The following is a 15,019-nucleotide window of genomic DNA, read 5'->3' on the forward strand; positions in this document are numbered from 1 at the left end:
TTTAGTACATCAGCCATGGCCCCCTTCTTCCTGTTGAGAGAAGTCTGTATTATTACCTTCAAATAAAACCTGCTTAATATGCTTGCCTTGGCGTGCTTCTCTAGTGTTCAATCATCAACATTAGAAGGAGCAGTGAACAGCGGCATCAGTTCCAGGGTAGATTGCCTCTGGGTTCAATCCTCAATACCATGAAATAGAGAGAGAGAAGGGGACAAAGGAGGAGGAGTTTGGGGGAAGAGATGGAGGAGGTTGGGGGAATAGGAGGAGAAATAGAGGAAGAAAATAAAATAATCTCTGGTTGCTTTAGTCATAAACTCTCAAAGAAATTCTAACTAAGTGTATCTCTCCCATATTCTATACCCTAACTTTAAAGAAGAGAATGTAGACACAAAAAGGATATTAATATTCAGTTTAATTTGCAAAATGCTTAAGAAACCTTTTTATTTTCCTTCTAACATAACATACATTCTAGCTAAAGATATTTGTAAAAATGATAAAATATATTTGTAACACATGTGCCATATTAAAGCATCACTTCTTCAAATACAAATGGATTTCATAGATAATTAAAAAAAAACAAAAAGAGAAAAAAAAACATAATAAACAGGACACAACAGAGGGCAAAGATTCAATTTTAGGGGTTCCTTTCTTTTTTATTCAAAATATAAAGCATAAGAATGGATGCACAATTTCATTCCCAGGTTAATACATTCAAACTAAAATTCCAATAGAATGTCTTTTGCACCTCTATGAGATTGTTAAAGCATTTGTTTTGGTAACTGACTCTTAACAGATGGTGCTCATCAATGTGTGAGAAACAGTTTCACCTATCTTTGATGGGAGTCCAAGTACTTGCAAGCTCAGAATGTGATCTCAAAGCCTGATTCTCACAACTGCATCTAGAACCTGATCCAGAGCTTCCTCTCCAGACACAGCCACTCAGGCACACAGATATGTGGAGTCCTTTCAGTGGCAGCAAAATAAAGTACGCGATTTTAACTCATCAAAATGTCAATGAATGAATCAAATATTACATTTTTTACACAAACATTAACTAAGTGTATATTATATATTAGACACACTTGTTTCTAAAATATGTTGTAAAATAAAATTTATGATCTCAGTACTGTATTCTCAGGGTGGGAAATATTTGTTAATAGAAAAAAACACATGACATACATATAAAAACTTACAGAAATGTATTGTATTTGGATTATAATCATATTTATAGCCTCTGAGGGAATATTCCTTTCTTGGTATTTGAAATGTGAGAAGACCTACTTTAAAATTAGTATGCACTCTGGCAATACTTGAAAAATGTGTTATAATATGTTGATCCATATCTGTATGCATTGGTACATTTAGACAGATTAACATGCTGATACAGTTGTATAGCATTATGTATATGCACATTTTAAAAAAATTTTTGTAGATGTAAGAATGGTGTACATTGTCATGAAGAAGCACCATAGAACTGTTAGGGGCAGTTATGGTTCACCGCTAGCTCCCAGAAAATGCTCCACAGATACAGGTCTCACACAAGGAACTTTTATTTTATGCAGATGATTCACGTCCACTCGGGGAAAAGGGAAGAAAGAAAGAGAGGAGCATGGCGCAAGGTTTCTCACAGACATAGGAATTTCGTGGGCTGAGGGGAACCAATCGTGGAGGAGAATTCTTACAGACTGACTGATGGACCAATGACATATTAGAACGTAATATGGGAGGCAGGAAGATTATAGCAGCGTAAGCCGGAAATTCCTGTAAGGTAAGAGGCGGGAAGAAAGCAGACTGACAGGTGATGGGGAGGCCAGAAATTCCTGTAACCAGAGAGGCAGGTAAATGCAGATTGACAGGTGGTGGGGGAAGCCAGATTCCTTACATTCCCCCATTTTCTTTTTAATAAAAAATAAAAAAATCTTGCTCTCCAGTTCTTTTTGAAGCCTTCTCTCTCCTTCCTGCCTAGGTGACTGGGGTTGGTTTTGCAGGTGAGATGTAAAAAGTTCATTCTCCTCCCAGGCTTACAAAGGCAATGATTTTAATGGACTTCATTTTCTCGATTTGATTGATCCCCTATTTTTGCATTAACTGCCTGTCCCCAATTCTGACTTCATTTACCCCTTTAGTACTAGGAACTCCACTGCTGTAGGGAAAAGGTAATGACCGATCTGACGTCTTCAAGCTGGAAGTGGGCAGCATGGGGCAAGCAGTTTGGAGGTTCCTTTTAAGAAATTGGGTCACTTGAGGGGTTCATGGTAGAAGTCCTGTTGCGGGGAGAGCAGGCTATAAAGGCATCTGGGGATAGATGTTTCTATGGGAGAAGAAAAAAAGACATGAGTACTGAAATGAGATTGATACAATATAAATGTTGCAGGATCTGGAACATGGTAATGCATATTATAAAGATGACAGAAGTTAATAATTCCTCACCAGGGGGTGGAAGAACTGAGAAGTTGTTCCCATAACAAGGCCTAGCAAAGGCTGGAGAGGGCAGGCCTTTATTTGGGAGCTTTAACATTGTCTAGGTAATCAGGAATGTGAACACAACATTTAGTAGAGATCTCTATACTTCTGTTACTAGCAAACATAGATTAAGCCTACCTGTGTCTGTAGGCCTTAAACTAAAAACTTCTGACTCTGGAAGTTTCTCTTGTTAGTTACTATTATTTTTAAATGCCCAAGAACGGCTATACTATAGTTTTAACTGATTTGCTAGGTGTTTAAGATCAAGCTGGTCAAAGTGACCTGTTCCTGTCTATCAAAGAGTCAGCTGAGTTTCCACAGGGGTCACTCATAGAGAACTTAAGAGCAGCTTCTTAGCTCCATTAGTGCCATTTGTTTAGGCAGGGTCTTCTCAATGACATGGCTTTCCTTGAAAGCATCAGGGATGTCTCCCTTTTTTCCATGACCCTCATCTGCAGCAGATGCACTGAGTGGCTTTTCCTCTAGCGGACTCATCAATCTCCTTGGTCAGGAGGTTGTGTGACCCAGAGTTGCAAAGCTCCTTGGAGAAGTCCTCTTGTTCCCTGGGTTCAGGCTGACTTTGAGGGCAAGACCCAGATATGGACTTTTCTTGACCTCTGTATTTAATCTCAATCTCTAAGTTTGATCTTAACCATCAAGCAAAACAGTCTCACCAGTCATAAAGTAAGAGTACTGGGCTTTAGCTTTAATGTCTATAACTTTACAGTTATTTACCCCCTTTTAGCTAATCAGGGTTTACATTATCTATTCTATAGGTGATGGCTTACTATTCCAAGTTAATTTACAGCGTTCGCTCTTGAAGCAGTACTTCTGCAAAATATTGATCAGGCAACAATTAGAGTTTACAAGGAAAATACAAAATGGAGTTATCAACAGTAAAACATTCAGTTTGTGCAATAGCTATTTTGAATTTTGGCTGAGTTCCAATTTGAGATCACAGTAATCTTTACAACAAGCATTAAACTTTTGAACACAACTTTAAATGAGTTAAAGTCAGGCTTACTTTGGAGCCATTTTAATGTGTAGCAGGGTGGTGAGGCAGAGCCTTATCTCAGGTAACGTGGGGCTTTTCAGTGAGGGGCAAAGGAGTATAAAACACAGATTTTGAAGATTAAACTGAGATCAGATGGAGCTCTGTTCTCTGATGGAAATGTGGATCTAAAGAATTATGTCAGCAATTCCAAAGTTAATGTAAGGTGGGCAGGAACCAGAGAAGGGAGCTGATGAAACACTGGTTATCTAGCAAAAGAATTCCTTCCTGCCCAAGAGCTGTGTGCCTGAGATCAATGTACTGCCACAGCAGTTAGGCATCTTGTGCCCCTGCACAGGAGCACTCCCAGGCACGAGGCATACCACAACCATGAGGTCATCAGAGACCCCAATTTTAGTCACTGTTGTTCCATTTTTGCTACTGCGCATTACACTTTTTCTTAAATGTCATTTTACATATACCCTATTGATGACAGGTCCTATAATAGAACATTAAATGATAGGTTTACCATTACAGACAAGTTTAATTTGGAGAACAGCAGCTTGATAAATTTTCTGCTTTAAAGGCTTGTATACCTGGAAAATATGAACACATTTAATATGCAAAGAATAATGTTTTTAAGTATGTTACTCCATGGAATAGCTTTATAAATTAATCAGATGTCTCTAACAAACATATTTGAGTAATCCCATACATGTTGCTCATTGTAGAAAAACCCAGACATCAGACAAGTGTGCCAACAGTATTTGCCGTCTCTTTCCTGTTGAAGAAAATTCCTAGAAAAATTGATGTTACACATTTTATAAACATTAATATTTTATTAGTTTGACCACTTAGAGATTGTGAGATAATTTTAATGACATTTTACTTTTATTAGTTTACCCAATTTAAATTGAACCTCATTAAATCACGTGAATTAAAAATATTTGGATCCATTTTTAAAATTTTAATTTTTATGTGCACTTATATTTAACACAAAAACAAAGGCCTTGTTATATTTATTTCCATTGCAATTGTAATGGATGTTCAAAAATAACTCTAGAGTTGGATAAAAAGAACTGATCAAAAATCATTAACCTAGGTCTGTAGGATCAAAACTGTGAGCTCAAAAATACAGCATTAAAAAAAAAACAAAGTCTTAGAAGAAAAATGATAATGGTTATTAATTAAAGCATGAGAAAATGAGAAAGAGTGAAAAGTTGAAAGGGAAAAAAGTATTCTGAGTTGTAGCCCAGGAGAAATTTAAAATGGACACTTTTACATTTTTTCCCCCCTTGGGTTTGAAACTGGTTTCCTACTGTGCCTTTCTTCATTTACATTTCAATGTAACCCTTGACTGAGATCTGAATCTGAAAGGGGCTAATATGTTGTAGCAGAAACCTTGATGCTTAGGTCCTTTTAATTTCTTGAGCCTGCAGGGAGAGCTAAGAGAGAAAAAAAAGATTTGAAAATAAGGAATCAGCGAAGAGAACATGTTCAGGTTTTACTCCCTCCATGCTAGCCACCTCCCGTAAAGGAGCTAGAATGTTTGTACGAGACCACGTGGTGGGGGGACTTGGTAGGTTGAATGGAGGAGCGGAAGGAGAAACAGAACAAGGCAAAGGAGAGGAATGAACAGGAGCTTCTGCAGTAAGAGACCTGTAAGGACATGACTCATCATCTGGATTAAAGTTGGAAGAGAAAGAAAGGTTAAAAGGTGGGGGTGAAGCTAAGAGAATGTGTTAGGTTTAGCAAGAAAGAAAGGAAAGACACGAAGGGGAAAAGTCCCTTTCCATTCACAAGGTTGCCCACATATGTACTTAATTATAACTAGTATAATTAGGCATATAATTTTACCTAGTATAAAGATAGAGTTTAGGGTGCCATAAATAGATCATTCTGACTTACTATCTAAAGGACAATTTAGCTCTGACTCTGGGAATAGGTGAAGGGGTTTGAGATTATTTAATAAGCATCTCAGGGGCGAGTTTGCTGAGCTGGATGTCCTGAATCCCATGGTAAGCTGAGACCCACCTGGCTAGTGATTTTTGGTGTCCCAAGAACCACGGTGCCAGGCAATGAGAGGTTAGAATAGAGGTTTGATCGTCACCAAAAAAAACCCAACGTTTAACCAGGCATTAGCTGAGAGAGTTTGAAGACCTGATCAGGATTTCGAGTGAGATGCAGTGGAAAATAAAAGAACTTCAAACTCTGAGAAAGAATTTCAGCACCATAAAAATCAGGAGTCCACCCAGCAACTAGGACCAGCTATGAGAACCAAGGAGATACCCCCACACCTTGGCAGTCAGGCGGCAGAAGCCATGAGCGGGAAGCCACAGGGCGGTGGGAGGGAGCCATGGGGCAGGCAGCGAGAGCTGCGAGTTGTGGCGGAGGGAACTGCAGGAATGGCCACTTCTGAGATGGGGGGGGTGGCGCCATGGCGGGAGCCACGGCGGCCAGGATGTGTTTTAGTGGTCAGGGCCTGCCTAAGGTGAACTCACCGATTCTGGAGTCCGATGTTGTATGCAGAAAACTGGGCATCCAGGTAAATGGAAGGTGAGCCTGCATCGGCCGGGGCTAGGGCTATAGGTTGGGATTCCTTTTGCTTACTCAGTGGAAAAACCGATCCCCCGAGTCTTCGGCACCAGATGTTAGGGGCAGTTATGGTTCGTCACTAGCTCCCAGAAAATGCTCCACAGATACAGGTCTCACACAAGGAACTTTTATTTTATGCAGATGATTCACGTCCGCTTGGGGAAAAGGGAAGAAAGAAAGAGAGGAGCATGGCACAATTTTTCTCTCAGACATAAAAATTTCCTGGGCTGAGCGGAACCAATCATGGAGGAGAATTCTTACAGACTGACTGATGGACCAATGACATATTAGAACGTAACATTGGAGGCAGGAAGATTATGGCAGCATAAGCCAGAAATTCCTATAACGTAAGAAGCAGGAAGAACGCAGACTGACATGTGATGGTTAGGCCGGAAATTCCTGTAACCAGAGAGGCGGGCGAACACAGATTGACAGAGAGTGGGGGAAGCCAGATTTCTTACAAGAACTAAGAGATTTCTTTTTTTAAAAAAATTTAGATGTTGATAGACAGTTTTTTTTCATTTATTTATATATGGTGCTGAGAATCGAACACAGTGCCTCACACATGATAGGCAAGTGCTCTACCACTGAACCACAATACCAGCCCAAGAGATTTTAAAGATATAAATCAATAGTGCTGCACACTAGTCTATACTTAGTTGTAACTGAGGGAAAGGGATTCTGCATCCAACTATATCACTAGGAACATCATCACCAACAGCATTACCTAGAACACCCAAAATAGACATTATTTCCATATATCTGTTAAAGCTCCATCTATCAACAACCATAACTAATAGTTCCCATTTCCATCGGGATCTTCTGTGCCTGTGTTTTGGTTGTTTGTAGTTGCATTTAGATTGTAAAGCATTCCTAGAAAAAACCCTAAAGTTCCTGTCCTGCAACAAGGGCCTGATATGTTAGAAACTGGCTGTGATGTTAATCTGATTCATTTTCTGAAAGTTTTAATACAAGTAAGGGAATACTAATTTTGGCAAAATTATGCAAGGTTAGAACATTCACTTTCCCACATTCCAAAGTAATTTAGAAGTCACTTACTCAAATGAGAATTTGAAAAGTGTTTCCAAATCAATGCCTGTTTATTCTGGAATCAGGATGTCTTTGTTCTCACCAAGAAGTTCATGTTTCCATCTGCATGCAAGAAGGCAGACTGAGTTGCTCCAGAATCATTCAACACTTTCTGAAATCTGCCCACACACAGGATTTTCACTAGGACTTGCCTCACCTTTCCATTCCCTGGAGGTGTATTCCATACGAATGACTCAAACCATAGGAGTCCTGGGAAGAAGTTCTCTCAAGTGTCCCTTCCCTCTCAGGAGAAAAACAAGTCAGATGTGATAAAGAACTACTCTTCAAAAAAAAAAAAAAAAAAAGAATTAAAAGAAAAAAGAATGACTCTTCAATTTACGAGGTAAATGGGTGGCCTATTTTTGTAATTAAACCTACTAGTTTGTGTGATGTGACACTTTTGGCTAGGAAAAACCAAAATCCAAAATAAAACCCCTGTGGGATCTGGATCTTTCTTTCCAATACTATTGTTCAATAAAATAACCTGGCCTTCTTGAAAGAGTATCTGCTTCCAGACCTGGGCTCACAGAGGAACTGGAGCACGTTACAGTGGTAGAGAGTGAGGATGTGCTGAAACACACAAGCCCACAGTGACAGCCATGAGGGAAGGGGACATGGGTCAATTCAAAGAGCCTACAGGGGTCAAAGCTGTGAAAATGTAGCAGCAACAGAAGGAAACAGTACTGAAATATAACCTGGAGTAAAACATGTGCATCCAAGAGTCCACAATGTTATAATTGAAAAAATAACTAAGTAAATAGAGGAGAGAAGACAGACTTGTATGAATGTAAATTTGAAGTATTTACAGAGAGAATGTGCCCTGGAAGTTTTAGAGGACACACATGCCTCTTCTTGTAGACTATGTATGCATGGTGACCTCCTTCAGACAAGAGAGTACAGAATGGGGGAGGAATGGCTACAGAGGGGAAAGTGATCATGGTGCCTCACCAAGTGGGCAAGGCTCCCAGTAGGTGTGAATCACGCTGATAGCACACACTGATGTGATGAAAGTGAGTTTGTATCTTTGACATTTCTCCCCACATCCATAATCCCAGGCTGTTGCAGGATGCTATCCATGCTATCCGGCTTGCATTCCTGAAAAGTGCCGTGGTCTTCACAAGCAAAGTATGGCAATTTTCCCTGTCAAGATATGTTGAAGGAAAGGTGAAGACTAAATCAACGTGTTATCTCAGACAGGATTCTGGAGAGGGAAAGAGCAAGAGTTAAAAAATAAGGAGATCTGAATACAGCATGAATCTCAGTTAATACTTATGTCCTGACACTGATTCATTGGTTTTGAAAAATGTTTCCCATTCATATATTAAGCATACATTTTTCCAATGGAGTTTATGTATGGTGAGTTTTCAAAATACATTTTTATTGAGATTAAATTTTTGTACAATGAAATGCAGACCTCAGAAATATATGATTAGGTAACTTTTGCTACTTTAATATTTTCAAGTAACTATTAAAAAATCTAGGGTGCAAAACATTTCCGGTAACTCAGGGAGTTGATTTTTGCTCTTTTCCAGTTAAAAACATCTCAAATCCACCAAGTATTCTGATTTTTATCACTTTATATTCATTTTGGCTGTTGTAGAACTTCATAAATATTAAACCTCAGTGTTGAATGGTTTGTGCCTAGCTCTGAGATGTATCAGGTTGTTATGTGTAGCAGTAACCCAGTAGCTTTATTTGCTGAAAAAATGTTTCATTGAATGGGACAATTTCTAATTATAAAGTGCACATTTGCAGTAACATTATTATTATTAAGATTTTTTAATCTGAGTTTACTATTATTTTTTTCTTTCATTCCTTTCTTCCTTCCTAGTTTCCTTCCTTCCTTCCTTCCCTCCCTCCGTCCCTCCCTTGTTTGTTTCTTTCTTTCTTTTCTTCTTCATTCTTTTCCTCCCTCTATCCCTTGCTGCCATTTTTCCTTCCTTCCTTCCTGCTTTGCTTGCTTTCTCTTTCCCCTTCTTTCTTTCTCTTTCTCTCTTTCTTCCTCTTTCTCTCTTTCTCTTTCTTTCTTTCTTTCTTTCTTTCTTTCTTTCTTTCTTTCTTTCTTTCTTTCTTTCTTTCTTTCTTTCTTTCTTTCTTTCTCTCCCATCTGTTCTTTTCATTCTGTTGAACAACTGAGTAGTGGTTTTTATTTTTATATTTAATTCTTCCTTTCCTACTGCGTTTAAAGGTTTACCTGTTCTTATTGTTCTTCCATTCGTATAGTCAGGGATTATGATAAAATATTATAACAAAGAAGAAACATAATTAAGTGTGGTAGTTATATAAAGTAATCACTTCTTGTCTTTGATTAAATACACTACTTTCTATGTGATGTAAGACTCACTCTAGTGGGATTCCAGTTAACTTTTATGTGCTGTGTTCTATTGTCATATGTTTTTTTGGCAACATATGTTTTCTAAGTAGTAATTCATTAATTGTTGTGTTGACTGTACTCAATTTTATTACACAAAGTTTTTATCTATACACAATTGTTCATTTTAGTGACATATATCATATTTCTTCCTGGAGCACTAAATTTTCACCCGGTATAAGTTCCCCTCTCCACTTTTTCTGAAACTCCATTTTTATTGAGGTTAGAGTTTTGATTCCTAGGTGTTCTACATTGGATCTTGGTTTAGTTTTAAAAATCTTTTTGTCCTTGGTATTGAATTTGTATATTTGCTACTGGCTTTTCTTGAAATGTACTGATTCTTTTTTCTTTACTGTCCAATTCTTCTCAAAACTATCCAAAGATTATACATTTCAGACTTTTATCATTTCTTACACATGTGTTTAGTGCCCTACATTTCCTAGTCAGTCATGTTTCAGCAATATTCCACAAGTGTTGATCTGTTACATCATCATTTTTATTCAATTTTTTAAAAAATTCTCTTGAGATATTCTTTTTTATTGAAGGATTATTTATTAAGGAATCTGTTTACTTCCAATTCTTAAAAGATAAAGGAAATAGGTAAATATATACAGGGGAGTTTTACTCACTCATTAAGAAGTGTGAACTTGTGATATGGCTTTTGTGGGTAAATGGGTGGAAATGGAGAACATCATTCTAAGTGAAATAAGGTAGACTCAAAAAAGTCAAGAGTCAAATGTTTTCCCTCATATGTGGAAGTTATAGCAAATTAAGATGAAAAAAGGGGAATCCCCTGAAAATAGAAGGGAGATCAATGGAGTAATAGAATCAAAGAATTGAGGGGGAAGGAGAGATGATTGAAACAAAAAGGAACTTCAGAATGAAGTTCACCAAATAATGCTATGAGCATATATGAATGCACCAGTGAATTCCACCTTTGTATGTTTATAAAACAACAATTTAAAAAATAATAAATGAAGAAAAGAAAGATCAGTTAGAGTACAGATAGGGAAATGCTGAAAGATGGATAGAGGGAGGAAAGGAAGAAGCACTGGGAACTGAAAAGCAGTAAGACATGCACATATGATTATGTCACAATGGTCCCCACTGATATGTAAAACTTTAATGCACTCATTAAAATAAAAATAAAACCTAAAAAAAGGGAAAAAAATATTAAATCACCTTAGATAGTTAATCATAGAATTTGCATTCAGGTGTCTAACTTCCAAAGTTCTACTCTTACATTGTATTACCCTTCTTGAAGTTAAAATATGCAGTAATTATAATCACTGTACTGCTCATCTAAAGTTTCCAGTCCTTTAGGACTTTTGCAGTAATGTTTGAATTAAGGATAAAATAGGGTACAGACATTTTCACTCACACTGGAGACTAAAAGAAGTGGTCTAAAACCTTACTTCTGCCAGGCACTTTGGGGCATACCTGTATTTCCAGCAACCTGGGAGGCTGAGGCAGGAGGATAGCAAGTTTGAGGCCAATGTCAACAACTTTGTAGAATCCTCAGTAACTTACAGAAATCTTGTTTCAAAGTTAAAAATAAAAAGAACTGGGGATGTAACTTAGTGGTAAAGTTCCCCAGGGTTCAATCCCAATGTACAAATACTTATAAATAATAATAAACACATAATAATTAATGGTAACAAATATAATTTAGAAACTAATAAAAATAAAAACCTTTTTCTGATTATTAGCAGGGCAATCTCAAGAAATTTATACATTTCTCTAAACTTAAGATTTTCATTTGTAATTTCTTAATAGAAACAGATAACTTTGTACTGTTCGGTGAGGCATAATTATGTGATAACAACAATAACAAAAAGAACTGGATAGATATTGGCCCCTCTACGTATTCTTTAAGTGAAAGGATAGTTTGAATTCATAGTTTTAGTTGTATTGTTATAAATCTGGTCACTTTGAAATTTTTCATTGGATGTGTATGGTATCCTAGATTTATTTTTAATTTGACTTCACTTTAACAATTTTGTTTTTTCATTTTTTAAAATTACAAATAATAATCATACATATTTATGGTGCTTTAAATTGCATAAAACCATTTTTCTTTCTCTAGATGTCTATTTCTTATTGCATAATCTTCTGTTCATTTTACTCTATATTTTAGGTACATTTTAGAATATTTTATTTTTTTCTATACCTATGAGTTTGATTTATTATTCTAAAATGCAAAGCATTATGAGCCTCACAGTGGTGTGTGTGTGTGTGTGTGTTTATGTATGTGTGTTTATGTATGTGGCTTGTATTATGTAGGAGTAGATTAGATGAGTTTACCACATAATCAATTTATTGCAGACCCTGTAAAGTGTACTTCTGTCTTTATGTGTGAATTTACTTTAAGACAGTTGTGGCAGTAGGACATGGTGAATAGTGGTAAGAATTTTTCAATTAAATTATAAGGGGCAGTATAAAAAATAAACTGTTATCAAATTGGTAACAGTTACTAAAAATGTGGCACCATTTCCTACACTAAAATCAACGAATATATAAAGTTCAGGGTATAATCTGAGACCTGAGCCTCTAAGGCACCAAGGTTCACCTGACCTTCTGACCATTCTGGACATGAAAATTCCAATGGTAATTCTAATTTGTGAATCTATACAATCCCAATGTAACAGAGCATAGAGAAATAACAAATAAGGGGACATAGCAATATAAATAGAGAAAGGGGCTTTCCACAGCAGTAGTGGGTTCTCCCTGAGTCCACTCTCTAGACACAAGTGCTATATTTTCTGAATGTCCATGGTAATTTCTTCAAAACCATTCACTTCAAAGAAAATAGGTCATATCATTTTGGGGCTCACATCAGTTTCTACCTTTCTGCTCCTCAGTCTGAGAAAATACCTTGTATCTCTGTATTTTCAGTTTTTACTTAGCTTTCAAAATAATCACTGTTTTTCTTTTATTTGCAATTGATATAGAGAAGTTTTGCTACAAGTCTTGAACACTAATTTTTTTATTTACCTTTTTTTCTTTATAGTCTGCATTATTTTGATTCATTGTACACAAATGGGGTACATAATTTCATTGCTATGGTTGTATACAATGTAGATTCATACCATTCGTGTAATCATACATGTACATAGGGTAATGATATCTGTCTCATTCCACCATTTTTCATACCCCCTCCCTCTCATTTCCTTCTGCATAATCTGAAGTTTCCCCATTCTTCTCTCACTCCCCACCCCCCCTATCCCCATATATCATTGTCCACTTATCAGGGAAAACATTTGGCCTTTGGTTTCTTGGGATTGACTTATTTCACTTAGCATGAAATTTTCCAATTCCATCCATTCATTTGCAAATGCCATAATATTATTCTTCTTTATGGCTGAATAGTATTCCATTGTGTATATATACTAGAATTTCTTTATCCATTCATCTGTTGAAGGGCATCTAGGTTGGTTCCTCAGTCTAGCTATTGTGAACTGAGCGTCTATAAATATTGATGTGGCTGTGTTATTGTAGTTTGCTGATTTTAAGTCCTTTGGGTATAAACTGAGGAGTGGGTCAAAATGTGGGTCTATTCCAAGTTTTCTGAGAATTCTCTATACTACTTTTCCAAGTGGCTGCACCAATTTGCACTCCACCAGCAATGTAAGAGTGTGCCTCTATCCTCACATCCACTAATTTTGTAAACTGTAAACAAAACAAAAGAGAAAAACCCTGAATATCTCAATTCCATTTATAGTTGGTTCTTAAAAATACTCACAAGGTTTTGATTAGTTTAGCAAAGGTAAAAGAAATATATAGTTTAGAATAACTTTATATCAAAGGAGCCTCTTATTTAAAAGGATGGAACTTTCTAAAGACAAAACAGTCATAAATTACATGGGTTCTTCTGATACCATCAGTAAATTTATTTGTCTGTGAGTGTTCAAAGACACTTGCGACCTTACTGGGGATGCCTTACAGAGTGAAGAAAAAAACACAATGAACACACTGACCTTTATTTATCTATACTCATAAGTTTCAACTGCTCTAATAGAATAAATGTTTTCTCATCAAACCAGAGTGAAGATTGATGTGACTTGTAGTTCATGTTCACAAGTGCCAGAAAGGAACTCTAAGGGAAGGAAGGAGTCAGACTAAATATGTGAGGGATATTTACAGTCAGAGGTCAAAACACAGAAAACTCTAAGGAAATCAGGTACATGATTTTAGAATGTAGAGTAGTCAGGCCCTAGAACAACAGTGACTGGAAAGGAAGAGAATCTTCAGAGAGAGAATATTTTCTATAACTTCATGATTTAATTTCCAAATTACTTCTATAAAAAGCAAAAAAGAGAGATACCATGGAATTCATACTGTTTTTCAATTAAAAAAAATTAAGAACTGACAAATGTATATGTAAGTACATATTACTCTTACAATTATCAGAAATGATCATATTTAACATTCACAGAGATTCAGTTATATCATATCTGGATACATATGAGATTGAACCCTCAATTCATCCCTTGATTTCAAATGTCATTTTAGAATGCCATAGATTTCTCATGGCACTTTTCACCTCTGCATTTCTCAGCGTGTAGATCAGTGGGTTGAGGAAGGGTGTTCCAATAGTATAAAATACTGTCACCATCTTGTCCATGAGGAATGTGATTGGGGGTCATGTATATATGAATATACAGGGGCCAAAGAAAAAGCCCACTACAATGATGTGAGATGCGCAAGTGGATAGGGCTTTTTTCCTCCCTTTTGTTAAACTGACTAAACAAATTGCCCCGCTGTTAGTCACCAACAGCAGATTCAGCAAATAAGTGTCTGTGCAGGTGATTTTAAACAAGGGCTGCAGATCACAGCAGTAATGGTCAATCAAATTGGGTCCACAGAAGGGCAATCTCAAGGCCAGGATAACCTGAGCAATGGAATGCATAAAAGACCCTATCCAGGCAAGAATAATCAAGGTGAGACAGACCTGCCTCCTCATGTTCCTTGGGTAATGCAAAGGCTTACAAATGGCCACATAGTGATCAGCAGCCATGAGGATGAGGACAAAGATCTCCATGCATCCAAATAAGTGCAATGCAAAGATCTGCGTCATGCACTCACTGGAGGACATGAGTTTCTTTGCAGAGAGAGCATCCACAATTAGCTTAGGGGCTGTGGATGTTGAATAACAGGAATCAGCAAAGGACAGATAAAATAAGAAGTAGTACATGGGACTTCCAAGTGTCCTGCTGGATTCGATAGTCACAATAACAAGAGTATTCCCCACTACAGTTCCCACATAGAAAATTAAGAAGATTAAAAACACCATTTTCTGACTCAGAGGATCCTGTGTCAATCCTAGCAATATGAACTCAGTCACATTACTGTTTTCCCACATGGTTTCAGTTGATGTGGGGACATCACAGGTTGGAAACAATCTGCAAAGAAGAAATGAAAAAAATTGTGAAATGAATACTAAATTTTGAAGTTGAATACGTATTCTCAAGTCATAAAATTGCAACTTTAAAATGGATGCTATTAATGAT

General features: G+C 36.9%; 1 protein-coding gene and 2 pseudogenes across 3 annotated transcripts in view; 1 reads left to right on the top strand and 2 right to left on the bottom strand.

Moving 5' to 3' along the window:
- Window positions 1–15,019, top strand: part of LOC306639797 (olfactory receptor 4C11-like) — a 337,410-nt pseudogene that overhangs the window by 94,610 nt on the left and 227,781 nt on the right. The gene's annotated exons all lie outside the window — the stretch shown is intronic.
- LOC306638485 (olfactory receptor 4S2-like) overlaps window positions 1–15,019 on the bottom strand; it is a gene marked incomplete at both ends in the record, with an annotated part of 194,242 nt that overhangs the window by 45,646 nt on the left and 133,577 nt on the right.
- Window positions 13,993–14,938, bottom strand: LOC306639186 (olfactory receptor 4C11-like; annotated as a pseudogene). Its single transcript has one exon. The product of its transcript is annotated as an olfactory receptor 4C11-like (transcript).

This window comes from Sciurus vulgaris, assembly GCF_902686455.1.
Source record: "Sciurus vulgaris genome assembly, chromosome: 11".
Classification (NCBI taxonomy): Eukaryota; Metazoa; Chordata; class Mammalia; order Rodentia; family Sciuridae; genus Sciurus; species Sciurus vulgaris.